Below are 25,293 nucleotides of genomic sequence, written 5' to 3'. Positions count from 1 at the left end.
TATAGCTTCTATGTCTTCTCTTTCTAAATCGAGTAACGCTTCTATGGCAACGACTGGATCTTCTATTGGGAGGCGAATCCCTCTTTTCGGTTGCACTATTCCTTCTTTTTGCTTCCGTCGATCCCTCACAATGACGAATTAACACAGAAATTGCGTCGCTATGAAATACTATATTCTCTATGCCTTCTCTTTCTAATTCGAGGAACGTTTCTACGGCAACGACAGAATCTTATATTGGGAGGCGAGTATCTCTTTTCGGATGCACTATTCCTTCTTTATTGCATGCGTCGGTCCCTAACAAAGATGAACTAACACAGAAATTGTTTCACTATGAAATACTATAGGTTCCATGCCTTCTCTTTCTAAATCGAGGAACGTTTCTATGGCAACGACAGGATCTTATATTGGGTGGCGAGTATCTCTTTTCGGTTGCACTATTCCTTGTTTATTCCATTCGTCGATCCCTCACAATGACGAATTAACAGAGAAATTGCGTCGCTATGAAATACTATACTTTCTATGCCTTCTCTTTCTAATTCGAGGAACTTTTGTATGTCAACGAATGGATCTTATATTGGGAGGCGTGTATCTCTTTTCTGATGCACTATTTCATCTTTATTGCATCCGTCGATCCCTCACAATGACGAATTAACACAGAAATTGCGCCGTTATGAAATACTATAGGTTCTATGCCTTCTGTTTCTAAATGGAACAACGTTTCTATGGCAACGACAGGATCTTATATTGGGAGGCGAGTATCTCTTTTCGGATGCACAATTCCTTCTTTATTGCAACCGTCGATCCCGCAAAATGACGAATTAACACATAAATTGCGTCGCTAAGAATTACTATAATTTCTATGCTTTCTCTTTCTAAATCGAGGAACGATTCTATGGCAACGACAGGATCTTCTATTGGGATGCGAGTACCTCCTTTCGGGTGCACTATTCCTTCTTTATTGCTTCCGTCGTTCCCTCACAATGACGAATTAACACAGAAATTGCGTCGCTATGAAATACTATAGGTTCTCTGCACTCTCTTTCTAATTGGAGGAACGTTTCTATGGCAACGATATGATCTTCTATTAAGAGGCGAGTATCTCTTTTCGGCTGCACTATTCCTTCTTTTCTGCATCCGTCGATCCCTCACAATTACGTATTACACACAGAAATTGCGACGCCATGAAATACTATAGGTTCTATGCCTTCTCTTTCTAAATGGAGGAACGTTTCTATGGCGACGATAGGATCTTCTATTAGGAGGCGAGTATCTCTTTTCCGATGCACTATTCCCTTTCTTATTGCATCCGTCGATCCCTCACAATGAGGAATTAACACATAAATTGCGTCGCGAAGAACTACTATTGGTTCTATACCTTCTCTTTCTAAATCGAGGAACGTTTCTATGGCAACGACAGGATCTTCTATTGGGAGGCGAGTACCTCCTTTCGGGTGCACTATTCCTTCTTTATTCCTTCCGTCGATCCCTCACAATGGCGAATTAACACAGAAATTGCGTCGCTATGAAATACAACAGGTTCTATGTCTTCTGTTTCCAAATCGAGAAATGTTTCTATGGCAGCGACAGAATCTTATATTAGGAGGCGAGTATCTCTTTTCGGATGCACTATTCCTTCTTTATTGCATCCGTTGATCCCTCAGAATGACGAATTAACACAGAAATTGCGTTGCTATGAAATACTATAGGTTCTATGCATTCTCTTTCTAAATGGAGGAACGTTTCTTTGGCAATGACAGGATCTTGTATTGGGAGGCGAGTATCTCTTTTCGGATGCACTATTCCGTCCTTATTGCATCCGTCGATCTCTCACAATGACGAATTAACACATAATATGCGTCGCTAAGATCTGCTATAGCTTCTATGCCTTCTCTTTCTAAATCGAGGAACGTTTCTATGGCAACGACAGGATCTTCAATTGGGAGGCGAGTCCCTCTTTTCGGGTGCACTATTCCTTCTTTTTGCTTCCGTCGATCCCTCACAATGACGAATTAACACAGAAATTGCGTCGCTATGAAATACTATAGTTTCTATGCCTTCTCTTTCTAATTCGAAGAACGCTTCTACGGCAACGACAGGATGTTCTGTTGGGAGGCTAGTATCTCTTTTCGGATGCACTATTCCTTCCTTATTGCATCCGTCGATCCCTCACAATGACGAACTAACACAGAAATTGCGTCGCTATGAAATACTATAGGTTCTATGCCTTCTCTTTCTTATTCGAGGAACGTTTCTATGGCAACGACAGGATCTCCTATTGGGAAGCGAGTATCTCTTTTCGGATGCACTATTCCTTCTTTATTGCATCCGTCGACCCCTCACAATGACGAATTAACACGGAAATTGCGTCGCTATGAAATACTATAAGTTCTATGCCTTCTCTTTCAAAATCGAGGAACGTTTCTATGGCCACGACGGGATCTTCTATTGGGAGGCAAGTTTCTCTTTTCGGATGTACTATTCCTTCTTCATTCCATTCGTCGATCCATCACAATGACGAATTAACACAGAAATTGCGTCGCTATGATATACTGTAGGTTCTAATACTTCTCTTTCTAAATCGAGGAACGTTTCTATGGCAATGACTTGACGTTCTATTAGGAGGCGAGTACATCTTTTCGGATGCACTATTCCTTCTTTATTGCATCTGTCGAATCCTCCTATGTCTCCTGTTTCTAAGTCGAGGAACGTTTCTATGGCAACGACAGGATGTTCTATTAGGAGGCGAGTATCTCTTTTCGGATGCACTATTCCTTCCTTATTGCATCCGTCGATCCCTCACAATGACGAATTAACACAGAAATTGCGTCGCTATGAAATACTATAGGTTCTATGCCTTCTCTTTCTAAATCGAGGAACGTTTCTATGGCAACGACAGGATCTTATATTGGGTGTCGAGTATCTCTTTTCGGATGCACTATTCCTTCTTTATTGCATCCGTCGATCCCTCACAATGACGAATTAACACAGAAATTGCGTCGCTATGAAATATAATAGGTTCTATGTCTTCTGTTTGCAAATCGAGGAATGTTTTTATGCCAACGACAGGATCGTATATTGGGAGGCGAGTATCTCTTTTCGGATGCACTATTCCTTCCCTATTGGATCCGTCGATCCCTCACACTGACGAATTAAAACAGAAATTGCGCCGCTATGAAATACAATAGTTTTTATGTCTTCTGTTTCCAAATCGAGGAATGTTTCTATGACAACGACAGGATCTTATAATGGGAGGCGAATATCTCTTTTCGGATGCACTATTTCTTCTTTATTGCATCCGTTGAACCCTCACAATGACGAATTAACACAGAAATTGCGTCGCTATGAAATACTATAGGTTCTATACATTCTCTTTCTAAATGGAGGAAAGTTTCTATGGCAACGGCAAGATCTTCTATTAAGAGGCGAGTATCTCTTTTCGGATGCATTATTCCTTCTTTATTGGATCCGTCGATCCCTCACAATGACGAATTAACACAGAAATTTCGTCGCTATGTAATACTATAGGTTCTATGCCTTGTCTTTCTAAATCGATTACCGTTTCTATGGCGACGACAGGATCTTCTATTAAGAGGCGAGTATCTCTTTTCGTATGCACTATTCCTTTCTTATTGCATCCGTCGATCCCTCACAATGACGAAATAACACATTTGTGCATCGCTAACAACTACTATGGCTTCTATGCCTTCTCTTTCTAAATCGAGGAACGTTTCTATGGAAGCGACAGGATCTTCTGTTGGGAGGCGAGTCCCTCTTTTCGGGTGCGCTATTCCTTCTTTTTGCTTCCGTCGTTTACTCACAATGACGAATTTACACATAAATTGCGTCGCTAAGAACTACTATTGCTTCCATGGCTTCTCTTTCTTAATCGAGGAACGTTTCTTTATCGACGACAGGATCTTCTATTGGGAGGCGAGTATCTCTTTTCGGATGCACTATTCCTTCTCTATTGGATCCGTCGATCCCTCACAATGACGAATTAACACAGAAATGGTGTCGCTATGAAATACTATAGGTTCTATGACTTCTCTTTCTAAATGGAGGAACGTTTCTATGGCAACGACAGGATGTTCTATTAGGAGGCGTGTATCTCTTTTCGGATACACTATTCCTTCCTTATTGCATCCGTCGATCCCTCACAATGACGAATTAACACAGAAAGTGCGTCGCTATGAAATACTATAGGTTCTATGCCTTCTCTTACAAAATCGGCGAACCTTCCTATGGCAACAACAGGATCTTCTATTGGGAGGCGAATATCTCTTTTCGGATGCACTATTCCTTCATTATTCCATTCGTCGATCCCTCACAATGACGAATTAACACAAAAATTTGCGTCGCTATGAAATACTATAGGTTCTATGCTTTCTCTTTGTAAATCGTTGAACGTTTCTATGGCAACGACAGGATCTTCTATTAAGAGGCGAGTATCTCTTTTCGAATGCACTATTCCTTCTTTATTGCATCCGTCGATCCCTCACAATGACGAAATAAAACATAAATTGCGTCGCTAAGACTTACTATAGCTTATATGCCTCCTCTTTCTTAATCGAGGAACGTTTCTATGTCAACGACAGGATCTTCTATTGGGATGCGCGTACCTCCTTTCGGGTGCACTATTCCTTCTTTATTGCTTCCGTCGATCCCTCACAATGACGGATTAACACAGAAATTGCGTCGCTATGAAATACTATAGGTTCTATTGCCCCTCTCTTTCTAATTCGAGGAACGTTTCTATGGCAACGACAGGATCTTATATTGGGAGTCGATTGTCTATTTTCGGATGCACTATTCCTTCTTTATTGCATCCGTCGGCCCTCACAATGACGAATTACACAAAGATATTGCGTCGCTATGAAATACTATGGGTTCTATGCCTTCTCTTTCTAAATCGAGGAATGTTTCTATGGCAATGACAGGATCTTATATTGGGTGGCGAGTATCTCTTTTCGGATGCACTATTCCTTCTTTATTGCACCCGTCGATCCCTCACAATGATGAATTAACACAGAAATTGCGTCGCTATGTTATACTATAGGTTCTATGTTTTCTGTTTGTAAATCGAGGAACGTTTCTATGGCAACGAGAGGATCTTATATTGAGAGGCGAGTATCTCTTTTCGGATGCACTATTCCTTCTTTATTACATCCGTCGATCCCTCACAATAACGAATTAACACAGAAATTGCGTCGCTATGATATACTTCTCTTTCTAAATGGAAGAACGTTTCTATGGCAACGACAGGATCTTATATTGGGATGCGAGTATCTCTTTTCAGATGCACTATTCCTTCTTTATTGTCCCCGTCGATCTCTCACAATGACGAATTAAGACATAAATTGCGTCGTTCAGAATTACTACAACTTCTATGCCTTCTCTCACTATATCGAGGAACGTTTCTACGGCAACGACAGGATCTTCTATTGGCTTGCGAGTACCTCCTTTCGGGTGCACTATTCCTTCCCTATTGCTTCCGTCGATCCCTCACAATGACGAATTAACACAGAAATTGCGTCGCTATGAAATACTATAGGTTCTATGCCCTCTCTTTCTAATTCGAGTAACGTTTCTATGGCAACGACAGAATCTTCTATTGTGATGCGCGTACCTCCTTTTGGGTGCACTATTCCTTCTTTATTGCTTCCGTCGATCTCTCACAATGACGAATTAACACAGAAATTGCGTCGCTATGAAGTACTATGGGTTCTATGCCCTCTCTTTCTAATTCGAGTAACGTTTCTGTGGCAACGACAGGATCTTATATTGGGAGGCGATTGACTTTTTTCGGATGCCCTATTCCTTCTTTATTGCATCCGTCCGTCCCTCACAATAACGAATTACACACAGAAATTGCGTCGCTATGAAATACTATAGGTTCTATGCCCTCTTTTTCTAAATCGAGGTACGTTTCTATGGCAACGACAGGATCTTATATTGGGTGGCGAGTATCTCTTTTGGGATGCACTATTCCTTCTTTATTGCATCCGTCGATCCCTCACAATGTCGAATTAAAACATAAATTGCGTCGCTAAGACTTACTATAGCTTATATGCCTTCTCTTTCTAAATCGAAGAACGTTTCTATGGCAACTACAGGATCTTCTATTGGGATGCGCGTACCGCCTTTCGGGTGCACTATTCCTTCCTTATTGCTTCCGTCTATCCCTCACAATGATGAATTAACACAGAAATTGCGTCGCTATGTAATACTATAGGTTCTATGTTTTCTGTTTCTAAATCGAGGAACGTTTCTATGGCAACGAGAGGATCTTATATTGGGAGGCGAGTATCTCTTTTCGGATGCACTATTCCTTCTTTATTGCATCCGTCGATCCCTCACAATGTCGAATTAAAACATAAATTGCGTCGCTAAGACTTACTATAGCTTATATGACTTCTCTTTCTAAATCGAAGAACGTTTCTACGGCAACGTCAGGATCTTCTATTGGGATGTGCGTACCTCCTTTCGGGTGCACTATTCCTTCTTTATTGCTTCCGTCGATCCCTCACAATGACGAATTAACACAGAAATTGCGTCGCTATGAAATACTATAGGTTGTATGGCTTCTTTTTTTAAATCGAGGAACGTTTCTATGGCAACTACTGGATTTTATATTGGGAGGAGAGCATCTCATTTCGGATGCAGTATTCTTTCTTTATTGCATCCATCGATCCCTCACAATGACGAATTAACACAGAAATTACGTCGCCATTGAATAATATATGTTCTATGCCTTCTCTTTCTAAATCGAGAACCGTTTCTATGGCAACTACTGGATTTTATATTGGGAGGAGAGTATCTCTTTTCGGATGCACTATTCCTTCTTTATTGCATCCGTCGGTCCCTCACAATGACGAATTACACACAGAAATTGCGTCGCTATGAAATACTATAGGTTCCATGCCTTCCCTTTCTTAATCGAGGAGCGTTTCTATGGACACTACAGGATCTTCTATTGGGAGGCGAGTATCTCATGTCGGATGCAGTTTTCCTTCTTTATTGCATCCGTCAATCCCTCACAATGACGAATTAACACAGAAATTGCGTCGCCATTGAATAATATATGTTCTATGCCTTCTCTTTCTAAATCGAGGAACGTTTCTAAGGCAACTACTGGATTTTATATTGGGAGGAGAGTATCTCATTTCGAATGCAGTATTCTTTCTTTATTGCATCCATCGATCCCTCACAATGACGAATTAACACAGAAATTGCTTCGCTATGATATACTATAGTTTCTATGCCTTCTCTTTCTAAATCGAGAAGCATTTCTATGGCAACGAAAGGATCACATATTGGGAGGCGAGTATCTCTTTTCGCATGCACTATTCCTTCTATATTGCATCCGTCGATCCCTAACAATGACGTATTAACACAGAAATTGCGTCGCTATGAAATACTATAAGTTGTACACCTTCTCTTTCTAAATCGCGGAACGTATCTATGGCAACGACAGCATCTTATATTGAGAGGGGAGTATCTCTTTTTGGATGCATATTCCTTCTTTATAGCAACCATCGATCCCTCACAATGACGAATTAACACAGAAATGGCGTCGCTATGAAATACTATAAGTTCTACGGCTTTTCTTCCTAAATCGAGGGACGTTTCTATGACAACGACAGGATCTTATATTGAGAGGGGAGTATCTCTTTTTGGATATTATATTCCTTCTTTATTGCACCCATCGATCCCACACAATGACGAATTAACACAGAAATTGCGTCGCTATGAAATACTATAGGTTCTACGCCTTCTATTTCTAAATCGAGGAACGCTTCTATGGTAACGACAGGATCTTATACTGACAGGGGAGTATCTCTTTTTGGATGCAATATTCCTTCTTTATTGCACCCATCGATCCCTCACAATGACGAATTAACACATACATTGCGTCGCTATGAAATAATATATGTTCTATGCCTTCTCTTTCTAAATCGAGGACCGTTTCTATGGCAACTACAGGATCTTATATTGGGAGGCGAGTATCTCTTTTCGGATGCAGTATTCCTTCTTTATTGCATCCGTCGGTCCCTCGCAATGACGAATTAACACAGAAATTGCGTCGCTATGAAATACTATAGGTTCTACGCCTTCTCTTTCTAAATCGAGGAACGTTTATATGGCAACGACATGATCTTATACTGACAGGGGAGTATCTCTTTTTGGATGCAATATTCCTTCTTTATTGCACCCATCGATCCCTCACAATAAAGAATTAACACAGATATTGCGTCGCTACGAAATACTATATGTTCTATGCCTTCTCTTTCTAAATCGAGGAACGTTTCTATGGCAAGTACAAGATCTTATATTGGGAGGCAAGTATCTCATGTCGGATGCACTATTCCTTATTTTTCCATCTGACGATCCCTCACAGTGACGAATTAACACAGAAATTGTGTCGCTATGAAATACTATAAGTTCTATGCCTTCTCTTTCTAAATCGAGGAACGTTTCTATGGCAACAACAGGATCTTATATTGGGAGGCGAGTATCTATTTTCTAATGCAGTATTCCTTCTTTATTGCATCCGTCGATCCCTCACAACGACGAATTTACACAGAAATTGCGTCGCTATGAAATACTATAGGTTCTATGACTTCTCTCTCTATATCGAGGAGTGTTTCTATGGCAACGACAGGAACTCCTATTGGGAGGGGAGTATCTCTATTTCGGATGCACTATTCCTTCTTTATTGCATCCGTCGATCCCTCACAATGACGAATTAACACAGAATTTGCGTCGCTATGAAATACTATAGGTTGTATGACTTCTTTTTTTAAATCGAGGAGCGTGTCTATGGCAACGACAGGATCTCCTATTGGGAGGCGAGTATCTCATGTCGGATGCAATATTCCTTCTTTATTGCATCCGTCGAACCCTCACAATGACGAATTAACACAGAAATTGCGTCGCTATGAAGTACTATAGGTTATATGACTTCTCTTTCTAAATCGAGGAGCGTTTCTATGGCAACGACAGGATCTCCTATTCGGAGGCGAGTATCTCTTTTTGGGTGCACTATTCCTTCTTTATTGCATCAATCGATCCCTCACAATGACGAATTAACACAGAAATTGCGTCGCTATGAAATACTATAGGTTCTATGGCTTCCCTTTCTAAATCGAGGAGCATTTCTAAGGCAACGACAGGATCCCCTATTGGGAGGCGAGTATCTCTTTTCGGATGCACTATTCCTTCTATATTGCATCCGTCGATCCCTCACAATGACGTATTAACACAGAAATTGCGTCTCTATGAAATACTATAAGTTCTACACCTGCTCTTTCTAAATCGAGGAACGTTTCTATGGCAACGACGGCATCTTATATTGAGAGGGGAGTATCTCTTTTTGGATGCAATATTCCTTCTTTATTGCATCCATCGATCCCTCACAATGACGTATTAACACAGAAATTCCGTCGCTATGAAATACTATAGGTTCTATGACTTCTCTTTCTAAATCGAGGAGCATTTCTATGGCAACGACAGGATCCCCTATTGGGAGGCGAGCATCTCTTTTCGGATGCACTATTCCTTCTATATTGCATCCGTCGAACCCTCACAATGACGTATTAACACAGAAATTGCGTCTCTATGAAATACTATAAGTTCTACACCTGCTCTTTCTAAATCGAGGAACGTCTCTATGGCAACGACAGCATCTTATATTGAGAGGGGAGTATCTCTTTTTGGATGCAATATTCCTTCTTTATTGCATCCAGCGATCCCTCACAATGACGAATTAACACAGAAATTGCGTCGCTATGAAATACTATAGGTTCTATGACTTCTATTTCTAAATCGAGGAGCATTTCTATGGCAACGACAGGATCTCCTATTGGGAGGCGAGTATCTCTTTTCGGATGTACTATTCTGTCTTTATTGCATCCATCGATCCCTCACAATGACGAATTAACACAGAAATTGCGTCGCTATGAAATACTATAGTTTCTACGCCTTCTCTTTCTGAGTCAAGGAACGTTTCTATGGCAACGACAGAATATTATACTGAGAGGGGAGTATCTCTTTTTGGATGCAATATTCTTTCTTTATTGCACCCATCGATCCCTCACAATCACGAATTAACACAGAAATTGCGTCGCTACGAAATACTATATGTTCTATGACTTCTCTTTCTAAATCGAGGAACGTTTCTATGGCAACTACAAGATCTTATATTGGGAGGCGAATATCTCTTTTCGGATGCAATATTCCTTCTTAATTGCATCCGTCGATCCCTCACAATGACGAATTAACACAGAAATTGCGTCGTTATGAAATACTATAGGTTCTATGCATTCTCTTCTTAAATCGAGGAGCATTTCTATGGCAACGACAAGATCTCCAATTGGGAGGCGAGTATCTCTTTTCGGATGCATTATTCCCTCTTTATTGCATCCGTCGATCCCTCACAATTAGGAATTAACACAGAAATTGCGTCGCTATTAAATACTATAGGTTCTATGACTTCTCTTTCTAAATCGAGGAGCATTTCTATGGCAACGACAGGATCCCCTATTGGGAGGCGAGTATCTCTTTTCGGATGCACTATTCCTTCTATATTGCATCCGTCGATCCCTCACAATGACGAATTAACACAGAAATTGCGTCTCTATGAAATACTATAAGTTCTACACCTGCTCTTTCTAAATCGAGGAACGTCTCTATGGCAACGACAGCATCTTATATTGTGAGGGGAGTATCTCTTTTTGGATGCAATATTCCTTCTTTATTGCATCCGTCGATCCCTCACAATGACGAATTAACACAGAAATTGCGTCGCTATGAAATACTATAGGTTCTATGACTTCTATTTCTAAATCGAGGAGCATTTCTATGGCAACGACAGTATCTCCTATTGGGAGGCGAGTATCTCTTTTCGGATGCACTATTCTGTCTTTATTGCATCCATCGATCCCTCACAATGACGAATTAACACAGAAATTGCGTCGCTATGAAATACTATAGTTTCTACGCCTTCTCTTTCTGAATCGAGGAACGTTTCTATGGCAACGACAGGATATTATACTGAGAGGGGAACATCTCTTTTTGGATGCAATATTCTTTCTTTATTGCACCCATCGATCCCTCACAATCACGAATTAACACAGAAATTGCGTCGCTACGAAATACTATATGTTCTATGACTTCTCTTTCTAAATCGAGGAACAATTCTATGGCAACTACAAGATCTTATATTGGGAGGCGAATATCTCTTTTCGGATGCAATATTCCTTCTTAATTGCATCCGTCTATCCCTCACAATGACGAATTAACACAGAAATTGCGTCGCTATGAAATAGTATATGTTCTACGCCTTCTCTTTCTTTATCGAGGGACGATCCCATGGCAACGAAAGGATCTTCTATTAGAAGGCGAGTATCTCTTTTTGGATGCACTATTCCTTCATTATTGCATCCGTCGATCCCTCACAATGACGAATTAACACAGAAATTGCGTCGCTATGAAATACCATAAGTTCTACGCCTTTTCTTTCTAAATCGAGGAACGATCCTTTGGCAACTAAAGCATCTTCTATTGCGAGCCGAGTATCTCTTTTTGGATGCACTATTCCTTCTTTATTGCATCCATCGATCCCTCACAATTACGAATTAACGCAGAAATTGCTTCGCTATGAAGTACTATAGGTTCTACGACTTCTCTTTCTAAATCGAGGAACGTTTCTATGGCACCGACAGGATCTTATACTGAGAGGGGAGTATCTCTTTTTGGATGCAATATTCCTTCTTTATTGCATCAATCGATCCTCACAATGACGAATTAACACAGAAATTGCGTCGCTATGAAATACTATAGGTTCTATGACGTCTCTTTCTAAATCGAGGAGCATTTCTATGGCAACGACAGGATCCCCAATTGGGAGGCGAGTATCTCTTTTCGGATGCACTATTCCTTCTATATTGCATCCGTCGATCCCTCACAATGACGTATTAACACAGAAATTGCGTCGCTATGAAATACTATAAGTTCTACACCTTCTCTTTCTAAATCGAGGAACGTTTCTATGGCAACGACAGCATCTTATATTGAGAGGGGAGTATCTCTTTTTGGATGCAATATTCCTTCTTTATTGCATCCATCGATCCCTCACAATGACGAATTAACACATAAATTGCGTCGCTATGAAATACTATAGGTTCTACGCCTTCTCATTCTAAATCGAAGAGCGTTTCTATGGCAAAGACAGGATCTCCTATTGGGAGGCGAGTATCTCTTTTCGGATGCAGTATTCCTTCTTTATTGCATCCGTCGATCCCTCCCAACGACGATTTAACACAGAAATTGCGTCGCTATGAAATACTATAGGTTCGACGACTTCTCTTTCTAAATCGAGGAACGTTTCTATGGCAACGACAGGATCTTATACTGAGAGGGCAGTATCTATTTTTGGATGCAATATTCCTTCTTTGTTGCACCCATCGATCCCTCACAATCACGAATTAACACAGAAATTGCGTCGCTATTAAATACTATAGGTTCTATGACTTCTCTTTCTAAATCGAGGAGTGTTACTATGGCAACGACAGGATCTCCAATTGGAAGGCGAGTATCTCTTTTCGGATGCACTATTCCTTCTTTATTGCATCCGTCGATCCCTCACAATGAGGAATTAACACAGAAATTGCGTCGCTATTAAATACTATAGGTTCTATGCCTTCTCTTTCTAAATCGAGGAACGTTTCTATGACAACTACAGGATCTTATATTGGGAGGCGAGTATCTCTTTTCGAATGCAGTATTCCTTCTTTATTGCATCCATCGAACGCTCACAACGACGAATTAACACAGAAATTGCTTCGCTTTAAAATACTATAGGTTCTATGCCTTCTCTTTCTAAATCGATGAGCGTTTCTGTGGCAACGACAGGATCTCCTATTGGGAGGCGAGTATCTCTTTTCGGATGCACTATTCCTTCTTTATTGCATCCGTCGATCCCTCACAATGACGAATTAACACAGAAATTGTGTCCCTATGAAATACTATAAGTTCTACGCCTTCTCTTCCTAAATCGAAGAACGTTTCTATGGCAACGTCAGGATCTTATATTGAGAGGGGAGTATCTCTTTTTGGATGCTATATTCCTTCTTTATTGCACCCATCAATCCCTCACAATGACGAATTAACACAGAAATTGCGTCGCTATGGAATACTATATGTTCAACGCCTTCGCTTTCCCAATCGAAAAACGTTTCTATGGCAACTACAGGATCTTACATTATGAGGCGAGTATCTCATGTCGGATGCAATATTCCTTCTTTATTGCATCCGTCGATCCCTCACAATGACGAATTAACACAGACATTGCGTCGCTATGAGACACTATAGGTTCTATGCCTTCTCTTTCTAAATCGTGGAACGTTTCTATGGCAACTACAGGATCTTATATTGGGAGGAGAGTATCTCTTTTCGGTGCAGTATTCCTTCTTTATTGCATCCATGGATCCCTCACAATGACGAATTAACACAGAAATTGCTTCGCTATGAAATACTATAGGTTCTATGCCTTCTCTTTCTAAATCGAGGAGCGTTTCTATGGCAATGAAAGGATCTCCTATTGGGAGGCGAGTATCTCTTTTCGGATGCACTATTCCTTCTTTATTGCATCCGTCGATCCCTCACAATGACGAATGAACACAGAAATTGCGTCGCTATGAATTACTATAAGTTCTACGCCTTATCTTTCTAAATCGAGGAACGTTTCTATGGCAACGACAGGATCTTATATTGAGAGGGGAGTATCTCTTGTTGGATGTTATATTCCTTCATAATTACACCCATCGATCCCTCACAATGACGAATTAACACAGAAATTGCGTCGCTATGAAATACTATAGGTTCTACGCCTTCTCTTTCTAAATCGAGTAACTTTTCTATGGCAACTACAGGATCTTATATTGGGAGGCGAGTATCTCTTTTCGGATGCAGTATTCTGTTTTTATTGCATCCGTCGATCCCTCGCAACGACGAATTAACACGGAAATTGCGTCGCTATGAAATACTATTAGTTCTACGCCTTCTCTTTCTACATCGAGGAACGATCCTATGGCAACGAAAGGATCTTCTATTGGGAGGCGAGTATCTCTTTTTGGATGCACTATTCCTTCTTTATTGAATCCATCGATCCCTCACTATGACCAATTAACACAAAAATTGCGTCGCTATGAAATACTATAGGTTCTATGACTTCTCTTTCTAAATCGAGGAGCATTTCTATGGCAACGACAGGTTCTCCTATTGGGAGGCGATTATCTCTATTTCGGATGCACTATTCCTTCTTTATTGCATCAATCGATCCCTCACAATGACGAATTAACACAGAAATTGCGTCGCTATGAAATACTATAGGTTCTATGCCTTCTCTTTCTAAATCGAGGAACGTTTCTATGGCAACGACAATATCTTATATTGAGAGAGGAGTATCTCTTTTTGGATGCAATATTCCTTCTTTATTGCACCCATCGATCCCTCACAATGACGAATTAACACAGAAATTGCGTCGCTATGAAATACTATAGGTTCTACGCCTTCACTTTCTAAATCGTGATACGCTTCTATGGCAACGACAGGATCTTATATTGAGAGGGGAGTATCTCGATTGGGATGCAATATTCCTTCTTTATTGCACCCATCGATCCCTCACAATGACGAATTAACACAGACATTGCGTCGCTATGAAGTACTATATGTTCTATGCCTTCTCTTTCTAAATCGAGGAACGTTTCTATGGCAATTACAGGATGTTAAATTGGGAGGCGATTATCTCTTTTCGGATGCAGTATTCTCTCTTTATTGCATCCGTCGATCCCTCACAACGACGAATTAACGCAGAAATTGCGTCGCTACGAAATACTATATGTTCTATGACTTCTCTTTCTAAATCGAGGAACGTTTCTATGGCAACTACAAGATCTTATATTGGGAGGCGAATATCTCTTTTCGGATGCAATATTCCTTCTTAATTGCATCCGTCTATCCCTCACAATGACGAATTAACACAGAAATTGCGTCGCTATGAAATAGTATATGTTCTACGCCTTCTCTTTCTTTATCGAGGGACGATCCTATGGCAACGAAAGGATCTTCTATTGGAAGGCGAGTATCTCTTTTTGGATGCACTATTCCTTCATTATTGCATCCGTCGATCCCTCACAATGACGAATTAACACAGAAATTGCGTCGCTATGAAATACCATATGTTCTACGCCTTTTCTTTCTAAATCGAGGAACGATCCTTTGGCAACTAAAGCATCTTCTATTGCGAGCCGAGTATCTCTTTTTGGATGCACTATTCCTTCTTTATTGCATCCATCGATCCCTCACAATTACGAATTAACACAGAAATTGCTTCGCTATGAAATACTATAGGTTCTACGACTTCTCTTTCTAAATCGAGGAACGTTTCTATGGCACCGACAGGATCTTATACTGAGAGGGGAGTATCTCTTTTTGGATGCAATATTCCTTCTTTATTGCATCAATCGATCCTTACAATGACGAATTAACACAGAAATTGCGTCGCTATGAAATACTATAGGTTCTATGACGTCTCTTTCTAAATCGAGGAGCATTTCTATGGCAACGACAGGATCCCCAATTGGGAGGCGAGTATCTCTTTTCGGATGCACTATTCCTTCTATATTGCATCCGTCGATCCCTCACAATGACGTATTAACACAGAAATTGCGTCGCTATGAAATACTATAAGTTCTACACCTTCTCTTTCTAAATCGAGGAACGTTTCTATAGCAACGACAGCATCTTATATTGAGAGGGGAGTATCTCTTTTTGGATGCAATATTCCTTCTTTATTGCATCCATCGATCCCTCACAATGACGAATTAACACATAAATTGCGTCGCTATGAAATACTATAGGTTCTACGCCTTCTCATTCTAAATCGAGGAGCGTTTCTATGGCAAAGACAGGACCTCCTATTGGGAGGCGAGTATCTCTTTTCGGATGCAGTATTCCTTCTTTATTGCATCCGTCGATCCCTCCCAACGACGATTTAACACAGAAATTGCGTCGCTATGAAATACTATAGGTTCGACGACTTCTCTTTCTAAATCGAGGAACGTTTCTATGGCAACGACAGGATCTTATACTGAGAGGGGAGTATCTCTTTTTGGATGCAATATTCCTTCTTTGTTGCACCCATCGATCCCTCACAATCACGAATTAACACAGAAATTGCGTCGCTATTAAATACTATAGGTTCTATGACTTCTCTTTCTAAATCGAGGAGTGTTACTATGGCAACGACAGGATCTCCAATTGGAAGGCGAGTATCTCTTTTCGGATGCACTATTCCTTCTTTATTGCATCCGTCGATCCCTCACAATGAGGAATTAACACAGAAATTGCGTCGCTATTAAATACTATAGGTTCTACGCCTTCTCTTTCTAAATCGAGGAACGTTTCTATGACAACTACAGGATCTTATATTGGGAGGCGAGTATCTCTTTTCGAATGCAGTATTCCTTCTTTATTGCATCCATCGATCGCTCACAACGACGAATTAACACAGAAATTGCTTCGCTTTAAAATACTATAGGTTCTATGCCTTCTCTTTCTAAATCGATGAGCGTTTCTGTGGCAACGACAGGATCTCCTATTGGCAGGCGAGTATCTCTTTTCGGATGCACTATTCCTTCTTTATTGCATCCGTCGATCCCTCACAATGACGAATTAACACAGAAATTGTGTCCCTATGAAATACTATAAGTTCTACGCCTTCTCTTCCTAAATCCGAGAACGCTTCTATGACAACGTCAGGATCTTATATTGAGAGGGGAGTATCTCTTTTTGGATGCTATATTCCTTCTTAATTGCACCCATCGATCCCTCACAATGACGAATTAACACAGAAATTGCGTCGCTATGGAATACTATATGTTCAACGCCTTCTCTTTCCCAATCGAAAAACGTTTCTATGGCAACTACAGGATCTTACATTATGAGGCGAGTATCTCATGTCGGATGCAATATTCCTTCTTTATTGCATCCGTCGATCCCTCACAATGACGAATTAACACAGACATTGCGTCGCTATGAGACACTATAGGTTCTATGCCTTCTCTTTCTAAATCGTGGAACGTTTCTATGACAACTACAGGATCTTATATTGGGAGGAGAGTATCTCTTTTCGGTGCAGTATTCCTTCTTTATTGCATCCATGGATCCCTCACAATGACGAATTAACACAGAAATTGCTTCGCTATGAAATACTATAGGTTCTATGCCTTCTCTTTCTAAATCGAGTAACTTTTCTATGGCAACTACAGGATCTTATATTGGGAGGCGAGTATCTCTTTTCGGATGCAGTATTCCTTTTTTATTGCATCCGTCGATCCCTCGCAACGACGAATTAACACGGAAATTGCGTCGCTATGAAATACTATTAGTTCTACGCCTTCTCTTACTACATCGAGGAACGATCCTATGGCAACGAAAGGATCTTCTATTGGGAGGCGAGTATCTCTTTTTGGATGCACTATTCCTTCTTTATTGCATCCATCGATCCCTCACTATGACGAATTAACACAGAAATTGCGTCGCTATGAAATACTATAGGTTCTATGCCTTCTCTTTCTAAATCGAGGAACGTTTCTATGGCAACGACAATATCTTATATTGCGAGAGGAGTATCTCTTTTTGGATGCAATATTCCTTCTTTATTGCACCCATCGATCCCTCACAATGACGAACTAACACAGAAATTGCGTCGCTATGAAATACTATAGGTTCTACGCCTTCACTTTCTAAATCGTGATACGCTTCTATGGCAACGACAGGATCTTATATTGAGAGGGGAGTATCTCGATTGGGATGCAATATTCCTTCTTTATTGCACCCATCGATCCCTCACAATGACGAATTAACACAGACATTGCGTCGCTATGAAGTACTATATGTTCTATGCCTTCTCTTTCTAAATCGAGGAACGTTTCTATGGCAATTACAGGATGTTAAATTGGGAGGCGATTATCTCTTTTCGGATGCAGTATTCCTTCTTTATAGCATCCGTCGATCCCTCACAACGACGAATTAACGCAGAAATTGCGTCGCTACGAAATACTATATGTTCTATGACTTCTCTTTCTAAATCGAGGAACGTTTCTATGGCAACTACAAGATCTTATATTGGGAGGCGAATATCTCTTTTCGGATGCAATATTCCTTCTTAATTGCATCCGTCTATCCCTCACAATGACGAATTAACACAGAAATTGCGTCGCTATGAAATAGTATATGTTCTACGCCTTCTCTTTCTTTATCGAGGGACGATCCCATGGCAACGAAAGGATCTTCTATTGGAAGGCGAGTATCTCTTTTTGGATGCACTATTCCTTCATTATTGCATCCGTCGATCCCTCACAATGACGAATTAACACAGAAATTGCGTCGCTATGAAATACCATAAGTTCTACGCCTTTTCTTTCTAAATCGAGGAACGATCCTTTGGCAACTAAAGCATCTTCTATTGCGAGCCGAGTATCTCTTTTTGGATGCACTATTCCTTCTTTATTGCATCCATCGATCCCTCACAATTACGAATTAACACAGAAATTGCTTCGCTATGAAATACTATAGGTTCTACGACTTCTCTTTCTAAATCGAGGAACGTTTCTATGGCACCGACAGGATCTTATACTGAGAGGGGAGTATCTCTTTTTGGATGCAATATTCCTTCTTTATTGCATCAATCGATCCTCACAATGACGAATTAACACAGAAATTGCGTCGCTATGAAATACTATAGGTTCTATGACGTCTCTTTCTAAATCGAGGAGCATTTCTATGGCAACGACAGGATCCCCAATTGGGAGGCGAGTATCTCTTTTCGGATGCACTATTCCTTCTATATTGCATCCGTCGATCCCTCACAATGACGTATTAACACAGAAATTGCGTCGCTATGAAATACTATAAGTTCTACACCTTCTCTTTCTAAATCGAGGAACGTTTCTATAGCAACGACAGCATCTTATATTGAGAGGGGAGTATCTCTTTTTGGATGCAATATTCCTTCTTTATTGCATCCATCGATCCCTCACAATGACGATTTAACACAGAAATTGCGTCGCTATGAAATACTATAGGTTCTACGCCTTCTCATTCTAAATCGAGGAGCGTTTCTATGGCAAAGACAGGATCTCCTATTGGGAGGCGAGTATCTCTTTTCGGATGCAGTATTCCTTCTTTATTGCATCCGTCGATCCCTCCCAACGACGATTTAACACAGAAATTGCGTCGCTATGAAATACTATAGGTTCGACGACTTCTCTTTCTAAATCGAGGAACGTTTTTATGTCAGCGACATGATCTTATACTGAGAGGGGAGTATCTCTTTTTGGATGCAATATTCCTTCTTTGTTGCACCCATCGATCCCTCACAATCACGAATTAACACAGAAATTGCGTCGCTATTAAATACTATAGGTTCTATGACTTCTCTTTCTAAATCGAGGAGTGTTACTATGGCAACGACAGGATCTCCAATTGGAAGGCGAGTATCTCTTTTCGGATGCACTATTCCTTCTTTATTGCATCCGTCGATCCCTCACAATGAGGAATTAACACAGAAATTGCGTCGCTATTAAATACTATAGGTTCTATGCCTTCTCTTTCTAAATCGAGGAACGTTTCTATGACAACTACAGGATCTTATAATGGGAGGCGAGTATCTCTTTTCGAATGCAGTATTCCTTCTTTATTGCATCCATCGATCGCTCACAACGACGAATTAACACAGAAATTGCTTCGCTTTAAAATACTATAGGTTCTATGCCTTCTCTTTCTAAATCGATGAGCGTTTCTGTGGCAACGACAGGATCTCCTATTGGGAGGCGAGTATCTCTTTTCGGATGCACTATTCCTTCTTTATTGCATCCGTCGATCCCTCACAATGACGAATTAACACAGAAATTGTGTCCCTATGAAATACTATAAGTTATACGCCTTCTCTTCCTAAATCGAAGAACGTTTCTATGGCAACGTCAGGATCTTATATTGAGAGGGGAGTATCTCTTTTTGGATGCTATAATCCTTCTTTATTGCACCTATCGATCCCTCACAATGACGAATTAACACAGAAATTGCGTCGCTATGGAATACTATATGTTCAACGCCTTCTCTTTCCCAATCGAAAAACGTTTCTATGGCAACTACAGGATCTTACATTATGAGGCGAGTATCTCATGTCGGATGCAATATTCCTTCTTTATTGCATCCGTCGATCCCTCACAATGACGAATTAACACAGACATTGCGTCGCTATGAGACACTATAGGTTCTATGCCTTCTCTTTCTAAATCGTGGAACGTTTCTATGGCAACTACAGGATCTTATATTGGGAGGAGAGTATCTCTTTTCGGTGCAGTATTCCTTCTTTATTGCATCCATGGATCCCTCACAATGACGAATTAACACAGAAATTGCTTCGCTATGAAATACTATAGGTTCTATGCCTTCTCTTTCTAATTCGAGGAGCGTTTCTATGGCAATGAAAGGATCTCCTATTGGGAGGCGAGTATCTCTTTTCGGATGCACTATTCCTTCTTTATTGCATCCGTCGATCCCTCACAATGACGAATGAACACAGAAATTGCGTCGCTATGAATTACTATAAGTTCTACGACTTATCTTTGTAAATCGAGGAACGTTTCTATGGCAACGACAGGATCTTATATTGAGAGGGGAGTATCTCTTGTTGGATGTTATATTCCTTCATTATTACACCCATCGATCCCTCACAATGACGAATTAACACAGAAATTGCGTCGCTATGAAATACTATAGGTTCTACGCCTTCTCTTTCTAAATCGAGGAACTTTTCTATGGCAACTACAGGATCTTATATTGGGAGGCGAGTATCTCTTTTCGGATGCAGTATTCCTTTTTTATTGCATCCGTCGATCCCTCGCAACGACGAATTAACACAGAAATTGCGTCGCTATGAAATACTATTAGTTCTACGCCTTCTCTTTCTACATCGAGGAACGATCCTATGGCAACGAAAGGATCTTCTATTGGGAGGCGAGTATCTCTTTTTGGATGCACTATTCCTTCTTTATTGCATCCATCGATCCCTCACTATGACCAATTAACACAAAAATTGCGTCGCTATGAAATACTATAGGTTCTATGACTTCTCTTTCTAAATCGAGGAGCATTTCTATGGCAACGACAGGTTCTCCTATTGGGAGGCGATTATCTCTATTTCGGATGCACTATTCCTTCTTTATTGCATCAATCGATCCCTCACAATGACGAATTAACACAGAAATTGCGTCGCTATGAAATACTATAGGTTCTATGCCTTCTCTTTCTAAATCGAGGAACGTTTCTATGGCAACGACAATATCTTATATTGAGAGAGGAGTATCTCTTTTTGGATGCAATATTCCTTCTTTATTGCACCCATAGATCCCTCACAATGACGAATTAACACAGAAATTGCGTCGCTATGAAATACTATAGGTTCTACGCCTTCACTTTCTAAATCGTGATACGCTTCTATGGCAACGACAGGATCTTATATTGAGAGGGGAGTATCTCGATTGGGATGCAATATTCCTTCTTTATTGCACCCATCGATCCCTCACAATGACGAATTAACACAGACATTGCGTCGCTATGAAGTACTATATGTTCTATGCCTTCTCTTTCTAAACCGAGGAACGTTTCTATGGCAATTACAGGATGTTAAATTGGGAGGCGATTATCTCTTTTCGGATGCAGTATTCCTTCTTTATTGCATCCGTCGATCCCTCACAACGACGAATTAACGCAGAAATTGCGTCGCTATGAAATACCATAGGTTCTACGCCTTCTCTTTCTAAATCGAGGAACGTTTCTATGGCAACAACAGGATCTTATATTGAGAGGGAGGTATCTCTTTTTGGAAGGAATATTCCTTCTTTATTGCACATATCGATCCCTCACAATGACGAATTAACACAGAAATTGCGTCGCTATGAAATACTATAAGTTCTACACCTGCTCTTTCTAAATCGAGGAACGTTTCTATGGCAACGACAGCATCTTATATTGAGAGGGGAGTATCTCTTTTTGGATGCAATATTCCTTCTTTATTGCATCCATCGATCCCTCACAATGACGAATTAACACAGAAATTACGTCGCTAAGAAATACTATAGGTTCTACGCCTTCTCATTCTAAATCGAAGAGCGTTTCTATGGCAACGACAGGATCTTCTATTGGGAGGCGAGTGTCTCATGTCGGATGTACTATTCCTTATTTATTGCATCCGTCAATCCCTCACAATGACGAATTAAACAGAAAATTCGTCGCTATGAAATACTATATGTTCTATGCCTTCTCTTTCTAAATCGAGGAACGTTTCTATGGCAATTACAGGATGTTAAATTGGGAGGCGATTATCTCTTTTCGAATGCAGTATTCCTTCTTTATTGCATCCATCGATCGCTCACAACGACGAATTAACACAGAAATTGCCTCGCTATGAAATATTATAGGTTCTATGCCTTCTCTTTCTAAATCGATGAGCGTTTCTGTGGCAACGACAGGATCTCCTATTGGGAGGCGAGTATCTCTTTTCGGATACGCTATTCCTTCTTTATTGCATCCGTCGATCCCACACATTGACGAATTATCACAGAAATTGTGTCCCTATGAAATACTATAAGCTCTACGCCTTCTCTTCCTAAATCGAGGAACGTTTCTATGGCAACGTCAGGATCTTTATTGAGAGGGGAGTATCTCTTTTTGGATGCTATATTCCTTCTTTATTGCACCCATCGATCCCTCACAATGACGAATTAACACAGAAATTGCGTCGCTATGGAATACTATAAGTTCAACGCCTTCCCTTTCCTAATCGAGGAACGTTTCTATGGCAACTACAGGATCTTATATTGGGAGGCGAGTATCTCTTTTCGGATGCACTATTCCTTCTTTATTGCATCTGTCGATCCCTCACAATGACGAATTAACACAGACATTGCGTCGCTATGAAACACTATAGGTTCTATGCCTTCTCTTTCTAAATCGTGGAACGTTTCTATGGCAACTACAGGATCTTATATTGGAAGGAGAGTATCTCTTTTCGGTGCAGTATTCCTTCTTTATTGCATCCATCGATCCCTCACAATGACGAATTAACACAGAAATTGCTTCGCTATGAAATACTATAGGTTCTATGCCTTCTCTTTCTGAATCGAGGAGCGTTTCTATGGCAACGAATGGATCTCCTATTGGGAGACGAGTATCTCTTTTCGGATGCACTATTCCTTCTTTATTGCATCCGTCGATCCCTCACAATGACGAATGAACACAGAAATTGCGTCGCTATGTATTACTATAAGTTCTACACCTTATCTTTCTAAATCGAGGAACGTTTCTATGCAAACGACAGGAACTTATGTTGAGAGGGGAGTATCCCTTGTTGGATGTTATATTCCTTCTTTATTACACCCATCGATCCCTCACAATGACGAATTAACACAGAAATTGCGTCGCTATGAAATACTATAGGTTCTACGCCTTCTCTTTCGAAATCGAGGAACGCTTCCATGGTAACGACAGGATCTTATATTGAGAGGGGAGCATCTCTTTTTGGATGCAATATTCCTTCTTTATTACACTCATCGATCCCTCACAATGACGAATTAACACAGACATTGCGTCGCTATGAAATACTATATGTTCTATGCCTTCTCTTTCTAAATCGAGGAACTTTTCTATGGCAACTACTGGATCTTATATTGGGAGGCGAGTATCTCTTTTCGGATGCAGTATTCCTTTTTTATTGCATCCGTCGATCCCTCGCAACGACGAATTAACACAGAAATTGCGTCGCTATTAAATACTATTGGTTCTACGCCTTCTCTTTCTAAATCGAGGAACGTTTCTATGGCAACGACAGGATCTTATATTGAGAGGGGAGTATCTCTTTTTGGATGCTATATTCCTTCTTTATTGCACCCATCGATCCCTCACAATGACGAATTAACACAGAAATTGCGTCGCAATGGAATACTATAAGTTCAACGCCTTCTCTTTCTAAATCGAGGAACGTTTCTATGGCAACTACAAGATCTTATATTGGGAGGCGAGTATCTCTTTTCGGATGCAGTATTCTTTCTTTATTGCATCCGCCGATCCCTCACAACGACGAATTAACACAGAAATTGCGTCGCTATGAAATACTATAGGTTCTATGCGTTCTCTTTCTAAATCGAGGAACGTTTCTATGGCAACGACAGGATCTTATATTGAGAGAGGAGTATCTCTTTTTGGATGCAATATTCCTTGTATATTGCACCCATCGATCCCTCACAATGACGAATTAACACAGACATTGCGTCGCTATGAAGTACTATATGTTCTATGCCTTCTCTTTCTAATTCGAGGAACTTTTGTATGTCAACGAATGGATCTTATATTGGGAGGCGTGTATCTCTTTTCTGATGCACTATTTCATCTTTATTGCATCCGTCGATCCCACACAATGACGAATTAACACAGAAATTGCGTCGTTAATAAATACTATAGGTTCTATGACTTCTCTTTCTAAATCGGGGAGCATTTCTATGGCAACGACAAGATCTCCTATTGGGAGGCGAGTATCTCTTTTCGGATGCACTATTCCTTCTTTATTGCATCCGTCGATTCCTCACAATGAGGAATTAACACAGAAATTGCGTCGTTAATAAATACTATAGGTTCTATGACTTCTCTTTCTAAATCGGGGAGCGTTTCTATGGCAACGACAGGATCTCCAATTGGGAGGCGAGTATCTCTTTTCGGATGCACTATTCCTTCTTTATTGCATCCGCCGATCCCTCACAATGACGAATTAACACAGAAATTGCGTCGCTATGAAATGCTATAAGTTCTACGACTTCTCTTTCTACATCGAGGAACGATCATATGGCAACGAAAGGATCTTCTATTGGGAGGCGAGTATCTCTTTTTGGATGCACTATTCCTTCTTTATTGCATCCATCGATCCCTCACTATGACCAATTAACACAGAAATTTCGTCGCTATGAAATACTATAGGTTCTATGACTTCTCTTTCTAAATCGAGGAGCATTTCTATGGCAACGAGAGGATCTCCTATTGGGAGGCGAGTATCTCTTTTCGGATGCACTATTCCTTCTTTATTGCATCCGTCGATCCCTCACAATGACGAATTAACACAGAAATTGGGTCGCTATTAAGTACTATAGGTTCTTTGACTTCTCTTTCTAAATCGAG

Source organism: Schistocerca cancellata, chromosome 7 (assembly GCF_023864275.1).
Source record: "Schistocerca cancellata isolate TAMUIC-IGC-003103 chromosome 7, iqSchCanc2.1, whole genome shotgun sequence".
Classification (NCBI taxonomy): domain Eukaryota; kingdom Metazoa; phylum Arthropoda; class Insecta; order Orthoptera; family Acrididae; genus Schistocerca; species Schistocerca cancellata.
Note: the sequence above shows the minus strand (reverse complement) of the source record.